The sequence below is a fragment of the Tamandua tetradactyla genome, chromosome 3 (genome assembly GCF_023851605.1).
Source record: "Tamandua tetradactyla isolate mTamTet1 chromosome 3, mTamTet1.pri, whole genome shotgun sequence".
NCBI lineage: Eukaryota > Metazoa > Chordata > Mammalia > Pilosa > Myrmecophagidae > Tamandua > Tamandua tetradactyla.
Window position 1 is genome coordinate 207,564,656 of NC_135329.1, and position 9,226 is coordinate 207,573,881.

Consider the following 9,226-nt stretch of genomic DNA (forward strand, 5'->3'; position numbering starts at 1 on the left):
TGGAAGACAGGGACTGTCTTTCTAGGGAACATTTACGAAGAGTGATGCTCATTCCTAGCCAGGAGCTGGGGGCCTGGATCTTACAGGGCTGAGCTTGGAGAGGCTTCTCCCAGGCTTCCCAAAGCCCTGCTTCCTCCCTTCCTCTCTGCTGCCCAGAACCCTTACTGCTCCCACGGCCTCCAGGAGGAAGTGTGACCTCCTGGCCCTCCAGGGTTAGACTCCCAGGATTTAGCCAGGGTGTTCCCACAGCTTTCCCATGGGGCCTCCTCTTGTGCCTTGACGCTGTTCCATCTGGACTATGTCCCTGCCCCCTCCCCACCACCTGTCCACAACTCTGTTCACCCACAAGGCGCCAGGCGGCGGGTGAGTTTCTGGGGCCCATGGAGCCGGGAATGCAGGTCACCAGAGACCATTCCATTGTTCCCGGTGGGGAGCCGGGAGTCTGGGAGTGTGCATTTTCCTGGGAGGGGGCCCATAGCGTCTATCACTTCTCAAAATAATTCCTTCCTGACCCAAATGAGGCTGAAAACCACAGGTGGGAGCCAAGGTTCGGGAGGGGAACGCTCCCGCAGAGCAGGGGCCCTGAGTAAACTAGCATGAAGCTGGAAGAAGTGTCCCCCCTTGCTCCATGAGGAGGGGGCAGCGGAGAGGCTGGGTCCCAGAGGGCACCTGAACGAGCCCGCCATCTCCAGGGCCAGCACGGAGGCTAGGCCAGCCTGGAGGTCCCGGGATGAAGCGGAGGGCAGGCCGGCCCCAGCCTCAGCTGAGAGCAGGAGGGACAAGGGCCGCTCAAGCTTCTGGCCCCTGGACGTAAATCACCAGCAGATCCCCAGGGCTGGGCAGCCTGGGAGAGGGGGTTAGGGGAGCCTGAGGGCAAAGGTCAAAGGTCACCTCTACCCCATCCCAGGGTTTGGCCCCTGGCTGTCCCCGTCTGTATGTTCCAAGTGACCTGCAGGCTTCTGGAAGCATGCATTTGCCCCCCAGTGCCGTGTGCTAACAGGTTGGTGAGCTGCCTCTAGACTGGATGATATATTTTTTGCAAGCAGACCCTTATCTTTAACCTCTCTGGGATTCTATCTGAGCACCTAATACGGTGTGCAGGAACACCCAGGAGGATGCGGGAAAGTTGGAGGGACAGGTGGACAGGTGGGTCACACTTTGACCTCCCGCCCCCCAGGCCACTGCACAGCCACCTGCCAGCCCTATGAGGGAGCTGACGGTCCACCTGGCTGGGCCCTCAGGCAGCCCCCACTGCCTGGAGCCACTGGCAGGGCCACGCCTGGGGGTGGGGAGGGGCAGAAAAGATGTTAGGCGCTGTGTGGGGACGGCTGAGGCATCTCTTTGTTCTGGAGCTGGGGGTGGGAGTTTGGGTGGGCCCCAGGAATCCCTGGCTTCTCTAGGAAGTTAAGAAGAAGGAATTTACTTTAACTTGCTAATTTGCTCTAATTATGAAAGTGATATTTACTCACTGCTGAAAGGGCAAATGCATTTCATACGTTTATAAATCCACAAAAACTTAAAAGAAAAAAATCGCCCGTGATTCCTACCAAGACTAAAGTCTCTGATGGTGACTTTACTTGGCTGATGTTGGCTACTCATTTGTTATTTGATAGTTATAACTGTGTGCTTTTAACTTATCGTATTTTCTTTTAATGCAAGTAATAAATGCTACTGTAAACAAATTACAAAATGCAGTTAACCCAAAGAAGACAGTTTTAAGTCAATTATAATCCCACTACCTAAAGAGATTTTATTTCTTCTTTTATCTACTAATAAATTTGAATATTTTCTCATGTGCATTAGTTATTCGGATTTCTTCAGTAAATACTCTGCTCCCATCTTTTGCATGGTGGCTTACAGATATTTAACATTGTCTTATTAGTCTGTTTGGGATCTTCATATATTGTAGATCTGAACCTGCTGCTGTATTTGTGGCACATATTCATTCCCAGTTTGTGATTTGCACCTTGAAAATTTCAGAGTGTTTTGGGACTGTGGTTTTTTTCCACCCTCTGGACTTTCTTTACTTGCTTTTGTGTTTAGAAAGTACATTTCGACCCTCAAATCAGATTATTTTCTATGTGTTGATGGCCTTAGTCTTTCCTTCCTCGCATTTACCTCTTTAGTCCATCTGAAAGAGCAGGGGATGCTGCCCGGAGTTTTTCAAAGATTTAGCTGTGGAGGCCTCAGTTCTGGCCGCAAGCCACCTACAGGGAAGCACAAGCTCGGTGGGTTGGGGGCGGGGAGGGGGGCGTTGAGGGGGGGGGGGTGTCCTGCAGTCCCCTGGACACCAGCAGTCACACAAAAGCTGGTACACTAGGTGAGCTTTCTGATGTCCTGGAGAAAAGGGGAGAAGGGGTTACCTTGGAGACCGCAACGCAAACAACTTAAACATTCCCTACAGATCTACCTGTTTTCCTCAAATCACACCTGGCCCGCCCCCGGGGAGGCCCGCCTTCCCCTCCCCTTCTGGGGCAGGGCGCTGGGGGGACTGGGGGGGGGGGGCTGCTCACCTCCAGCTCCTGCCTTTCCAGGGAACGCCAAAATCCTCGGCCCTCACTCCCGCAGGCCCACCGGGCTCTACCCCCGCTCCCGCCGCCAAACCCAACCCCTCCCGGACAAAGACCCTTCACGCCCACCCTCGGGGCCTCTAGCGCCCACCCTTCAGGGAAAGCTGCCCGGTGACTTCTCCTGTAACCTGAGAATGCCCCGGGGGTCTCAGCCCCCACCCCCCTGGGGCTCATTAACCTGTTTCTTCCAAACAGATCCAGCCCGTGTTCCAAGCGGAATTCCCACTCCATCTGCGAACAGGGCCCGGCGCTCCACCTCCTGCCATTTCTTGAACATCCAAGAAGTGAGAGTCAGGGGGACCCTTAGCGTCGGGAGTCCCCCCATTAGGGCGCTGATATTCGGAGAGGCTGAGCCCGGGGAGCTGCAGCTGGCCCCACCCCCACCCCAGGATCCCTTCCCAGGCCCGCCCCGGTGGTCTCCTCGGAGGAGGTGGCATTGTGCGGCAGAGCTGCAGCGAGCACACCCCGGAGCAGCCGCGGGAGGCGGGAGAGTAACGGATCCCGAGTCCCCGAGTGGGCAGCTGCTAGAGAGGTGACTGCACTGTGGCACACCTCGCGGTGGGGTGGAGAGAGGGCGGCCGCGGAGGGACACTGGGAGGGGGGCAGGCAGGAATTTGGCGGGAGGACCGAGCAGCAGCAGAGCGTCTGAGAAGCTGGCGCCCCCGAGGCTGAGAGTGAAGCCTCAATAAATAATCATCATTGTTAGGTGCTGTGTTCCTTTTCTGGGGCCGCTGTGACAAACTGCTGCACACCGGCTGACTTAAAACAAGAGAAACTGTTGTCTCTGGGCTCTGAAGGCCCTAAATCTGAAATCAAGGTTAGGGCAGGGGCACCTCTGTCGGAAGTCCTAGGGGAGAACCTTTCTTTGCCTCTCCTGGTGGCCCCAGGTGTCCCTTGGCTCCAGCTTCACTCCAATCTCCTGCCTCCACCTTCACAGGGCCGCCTCCCAAGTATGTGTGTGTCTTCATCCCCTTTTCTTCTCTTCTAAAGACACCTGTCATTGGATTTAGGGGCCACCCAAATTTAGATCTCATCCCAAGATCCTTAATTAAAATGATACTTATAAAGACCCTTTTTCCAAATAAGGTTGGGTTCACGGGGGTGGGGCTGGGGTAGGACATGGACACATCCTATGGGGAAGAGCAGATGCTGATTTCTCTGCTCAGTAGTGTAGATTCTGGGGGAGTGGCAGCATTTGCTTTGGGGATGATGAGCCTTGTGATATTCTGGTCAAATGCCAGTGCCCAGGAGGAATCTGGAAGTGGGTGTGAGAAGCACCCTGTGGGCATGATTTCTAGCCAGTGTGGGTGGAGGCCTCGGGATGGAGGGGGCTGCAACCCTGGCCGGAGGGGGGTGACAGGAGAGCAGCAGCCATGACAGCTGGAGGAGCCAGGACCACCGAGGGGCAGCAGGGCGGTGGGACCCCCTGGCTCAGATCCCCTGGATGATTTCCAGGTCAGGGCTGCCAATCCTTAGGGTGTCTTCACTCAGCTCGCTCAACTTGCTGAAATGACTTGGAAACAGATGGCTTCCTATGGCATTAAATCCAGCGGCCAGGTGGCTGCAGGTACAGTTCGATCAAGGCTCCACCCCATTTTTCTGCAATTCCCCTGGCTCCATCATTCTCCATACGGCGCTTTTTTCACAGTTCAGGTGCCCTTGTGATTGTGTACTCGAGTGAAGACCACACTTTCCTGGATCTTCCTAACAAGTGAGGCCTGAGCAGTCCTACTCTCAGTCTGTTTTCAGGTCTGTGAGACAAGGCTGAAAGGTTTGAGATCTTTAAGTCTCCTCCTTTCTGGGTGCTCCAAACCAACCATTCTCCATTACCTGCCTCTGGTGCAGCAGAGGGTCAGAGGACGGGGGAATGGCCTCGGGAAAGGTAGGAGGGGCTCCCAGAATCCAGGCAGGCCACACTGCTAGCCTTTTTGGTTTAGCTTTTTTTTTTTCCCCCTCTTTGACAGACTTTATTTTTTTTAGACCAGCTGTCAGTTTACAGAAAATTCAGGCTGAAAGTACAAAGTTTTCATATACCATCCACACAAGTGCAGTTTTCCATATAATTAACATTTTGCATTAATGTGGTGCATTTGTTACAATTGATGAGACAATGTTATTACAATTATATTATTATCTAAAACCTATAGTTTGGGCCACGGTGGCTCAGCAGGCAGAGTTCTTACATGCCATGCCGGAGAGCCGGGTTTGCTTCCAGTGCCTGCCCAGGCAAAAAATAATAATAATAATAAAATAAAATCTATAGTTTACATTAGGGTCCACTCTTTGTATTGTACTTCTATGGGATTATTTTTTTCTTATGATAACATATATACAACATAAAATTTCTCATTTTAAGCACATTCAAGTATATAATTATGTGGTGTTAACTACAGGCACGGTGTCATGCTACCATCGTCACCATCCATTACCAAAATCTCTCCATCACCCCAAACAGCCACTCTGCGCCCATTAAGCAGTAACCCCATTCCCCCTCCCAGCCCCGCCCCACACTGTACTCTTAGGGCCGGGCCTGGCCAAGTCAGAAAGACCAGCCATGGCATTAAAGGACTGGGGCTTGGGGGAGGCAGGGGGCCTGCAAATGGAGTGTAAGCGCATGGCCAGGGATTCCATGGATCATGCCTACGTAATGATAATAAACTCTGAACACCGAACCTTGGGTGAGCTGTTCTGGTTGGTGATATTCTTTGAGTATCATCCTACACAGGAGGGTGATGCGTCCTGGCCCCTCCACGGGGAGAGGACACTAGAAGCCCTGCATTTGAGATTCTCCCAGACCCAGCCCTGTGGTCTCTCTAGGCATCCTTTCATTCATATCCTTTAGGCTATAATAAAGCTGTCCCTGGAAGGATGGTGCTTTCCTGAGTTCTGTGAGTCATTCTTGTGTGTTATTGAGCTTGAGGGGTTTTTGCAGCCAGGTTATCAGAAGTGAGGCTGGCCCTGGGAACCCCCAAACTTGTAGCTGGCATCTGAAGGGAGTGGGGTCTTGTGAGACTGTGCCCTTCACCCATCAACTTGGCCTGACTCTAGGTAGGTGGTTGTGTGGTTTGAAAGGATTATGTACTCTAGAAAAGCCATGTTTTCATCCCTGTCCATTTTGTGGAGGCAGCCTTTTCCTTTAATCCCTATAGGCTGGAAACTTGATTAGGTTATCTCCATAGAAATGTGACTCACCCAATTGCAGGTAATAACCTTTGATTAGAGGGAGATGTGACTCCACCCATTCCAGATGAGTCTTGATTCGTTTACTGGAATCCTTTAAAAGAGGAAACATTTTGGAGAAAGCCTGAGAGATCCAGGAGAGCCCAGGCAGCCAGAAACTTTTGGAGATGAAGAAGGAAAATGCGTCCAGGGGAGCTTCAGGAACAAGAAGCCTTGAGAGAAGGCTAGCAGATGCCACCATGTTCACCATGTGCCTTTCCAGTTGAGAGAGAAACCCTGAATTTCACTGGCCCTCTTGGACCAAGGTGTCATCCCCTGGATGCCTTAGATTGGACACTTCTATAGCCTTGCTTTAGTGGGGACATTTTCATGGCCTTAGAACTATAAACCTGCAACTTAATAAATTCCCCCTTTTAAAAGCCATTCTGTTTCTGGTATATTGCATTCCAGCAACTAGTAAACTAGGACAGAATTTGGTACCAGAAAAGTGGGGTGCTGCTGAGGTTTGCAACTACCAACCATTCTGGAATAGCTTTTTAAGTGGATAAGGGGAAGATTCTGGAGGAGTTGTGAGGAGCTTGATAGAGAAGGCCTAGAATGCTTTGAAGAGACTGTTGGGAGAAATGTGGACTCTAAAGATGCTTCTGATAAGGCCTTAGACAGAAATGAGATAATGTTATTGTAAACTGGAAAGAAAGCAATCCTTGTTTTAAAATGGCAGATAATCTCGTGGGAGACCCTGGTTCAATTCTTGGACCATGCACTGCCCCCTTCCCCCCCCCCCCCAAAATGGCAGATAATCTGGCAAAATTGACTAGTGGCTTTAGCTGGAAGGCAGATTTAAAAAGTCATGAACTTGGATATTTAGCAGAAGAGATCTCCAAATTAAATGTGGAAAGTACAGCCTGGCTTCTCCTTGGAGCTTTAACAAAATGCAACAGGAAAGAGATAAACCGAGAACTGAACTCTTGGGTACAGAGAAACCAGAAATTGATGTTATGGAAAATTCTGGACTTCCAGGAAGGTAGACCCCAAAGAATGGTGCCCCACATGAGGATTTGGCCAAACACGGAATCAGTCAGCCATTTCAGAGAAAGGCAAGATTGGAGATGGAGTTATCCAAGAAGGATTTGTGGAACGTCTTCTGTCTCATGGGCATGATCCTTGCTTGCTACAGAGAAAGCCAACAAGAGTGCTGTGGGACGTGTATAAATGAAACTGCTGCTTGTCTCTACGGGGGGCTCAGAAAAGGGGAACCGTGGAGGTAAAATATCTTCAGAGGCAAAACCATGGAGGCTCGGATCTGAAGTCAAGAAGCCTCAGGCCAGGAGAATGGACCCACCCAAGCATGGGGAGAGGTTAAGTTTGCCTGAAGGTAGAGGGTGGGCCTTTCACCTCTTTGCAGTGGAAGAGTCATGCCACCTCAGGCCTTGGAGAGGGTGCAGCACATTCCTTGGGCAATAGGGAGAGCCTACCTGCCACCACATGGAGAGGTTGAGCCTGTGCCCTGGAGATGGCAGAGAGCCCGGTGCAGCCCTGATGCTTAGAGAGGGTGGAGCAGAGAAAAAAGTGGTCTTCCCAGTGTCCCCCAAGGTTGCATGGAGTGAGGCAGGCCATGGCATAGGCCCTTGGAAAGGGTGAGACTGCTGCTTTCTAAAGCCCTGAGGATTAATGACTCAGACTTTGAAATCTAATTAACTTTACCCTGTAGGTTTTTGAAACCACTTGGGTCCGGTGACCCCTGTGTTCCTTCCAATTTCTCCCTATGGAAATGGGAATATATATGCTATGACTGTCCTTCCTTTGTATGTTGGCAGCAAATAACTTGTTCAGAGTTTTACAGGTCCAGAGCCAGAGAAGAATTTTGCCTTAGGACAGGCCATGCCTGTAACTGACTTTGAAATTTTGTAAGTTTCTGACTTTGTATTGCATTTGTAGTGTTATTGAAATGCTTTAGGGTTTTCTGATATTGTGATGGAATGAATGTATTTTGTATACAGGAGAAACATTTCTTTTTTTAGGGTCCAGAGGGTGGAATGTGCTGGTTTGAAAGGATTATGTTTTAATCCTGATCCAATGCAGCCTTTTCTTTTAATCCCTATTCAGTACTGTAGGTTGCAGGCACCGGGAATCGAACCCGGGTCCTCGGACATGGCAGGCAAGCATTCTTACCTGCTGAGCCACCATGGCCTGCCCTGGGTTTTAACCTTTGATTAGAGGGAGATGTGACTCCACCCATTCCAGGTGGGTCTTAATTAGTTTACTGGAATCCCTTAAAAGAGAGAGCCACGAGAACCACGAGGGCCCATGCAGCCAGAGACCTTTGGAAATGAAGAAGGAAACCCCCCCTGGGGGAGCTTCATGAAACAAGAAGCCTGGAGAGAAAGCTAGCAGACGTCACCATGTTTGCCACGTGCCTTTCTAGTTGAGACAGAAACTCTGAACTTCATTGCCTTCTTGAACCAAGGGATCTCCCTGGGTGCCTCAGCCTGGACATTTTTATGTCCTTCCTTCAATTGGGACATTTTCATGGCCTTAGAACTGTAAACTTGCAACTTAAGAAATCCCCCCTTTTAAAAGCTGTTCTGTTTCAGGTATATCGCATTCCAGGAGCTAGCAAACTAGAACAGTGGTGTCAGAGCAGTATTTTTGCTATCGCTCCTGCATATAAGACAGTGGTGAAGAGCTTGAGTTCGGCAGCCAGACAAAGCACAAATCCCAGATTCAGTGCTTATTAGTAGTGTGACTTTGAGATAGTCACTTATCTGCTCTCAGACTCAGTTTCCCCGTGTGTAAAATGGTACAATCATGGATTCGCACCTCCCTCCAGAGGAGAGGGTCATTGGAGGGATGCACTGCTTAGCTCTTCCCATCGTCCACACAAAGCAGTCACTAAATGTTGGCTGACAATCGTGGGGGCAGTACAGACACAGCAAACTGGGCCCTTCTTCTCCAATGACCTTCTTCATGAAGAACACAATCCCAAGTAGGTTTCATCTGATCTACGTTCTTTCAAGGAACACGCAGAGTTCTGCAGATCTATCGTTATCATCCACCTTCCCAACCCAGGTGAGAAGGGAGAAATAGATTGTTTGTCCTGTGTCAAAATAAAAAATAAACAGGTTAATCCTCCAGCCAAAGGCAGTCAGGGCCAGGAGGCACCCTGACCTTTGGCCTTTGCTAATTCCCACTTATTGCTGCTGGAAAATTGATGCTTTTCAGAAAGACTGGCCAAATCTAGGTCCTGGGTCTCCCGTGTGGAAAGAGGTGCTGGGTGCATCCCTTATAAACAGTGATTATGTATCAACATCTGCCTCTCTTTCTCCCTTGGCAAAGTCACAGCCAGTATGGCCCGCATGGGCCCACTATCTGCAGCTGCACATGTACCCCCACTGCCACCCTTTTCCAAGACACTTGGTGTTCTTTGCTTCCATGTCTGCAAACTCTGCTCTAAATGGTCCTGGGAACCCAGCCCA

The 9,226-nt window shown here is 50.4% G+C and overlaps 1 long non-coding RNA gene across 1 annotated transcript; it reads left to right on the top strand.

Moving 5' to 3' along the window:
- Positions 1-277: 277 nt before the first annotated feature.
- LOC143676621 (uncharacterized) lies at positions 278-2,981 on the top strand. The gene is made up of 3 exons (XR_013172227.1): positions 278-363; positions 908-1,000; positions 2,766-2,981. It is a non-coding gene; the product is annotated as an uncharacterized LOC143676621 (long non-coding RNA).
- Positions 2,982-9,226: the final 6,245 nt, after the last annotated feature.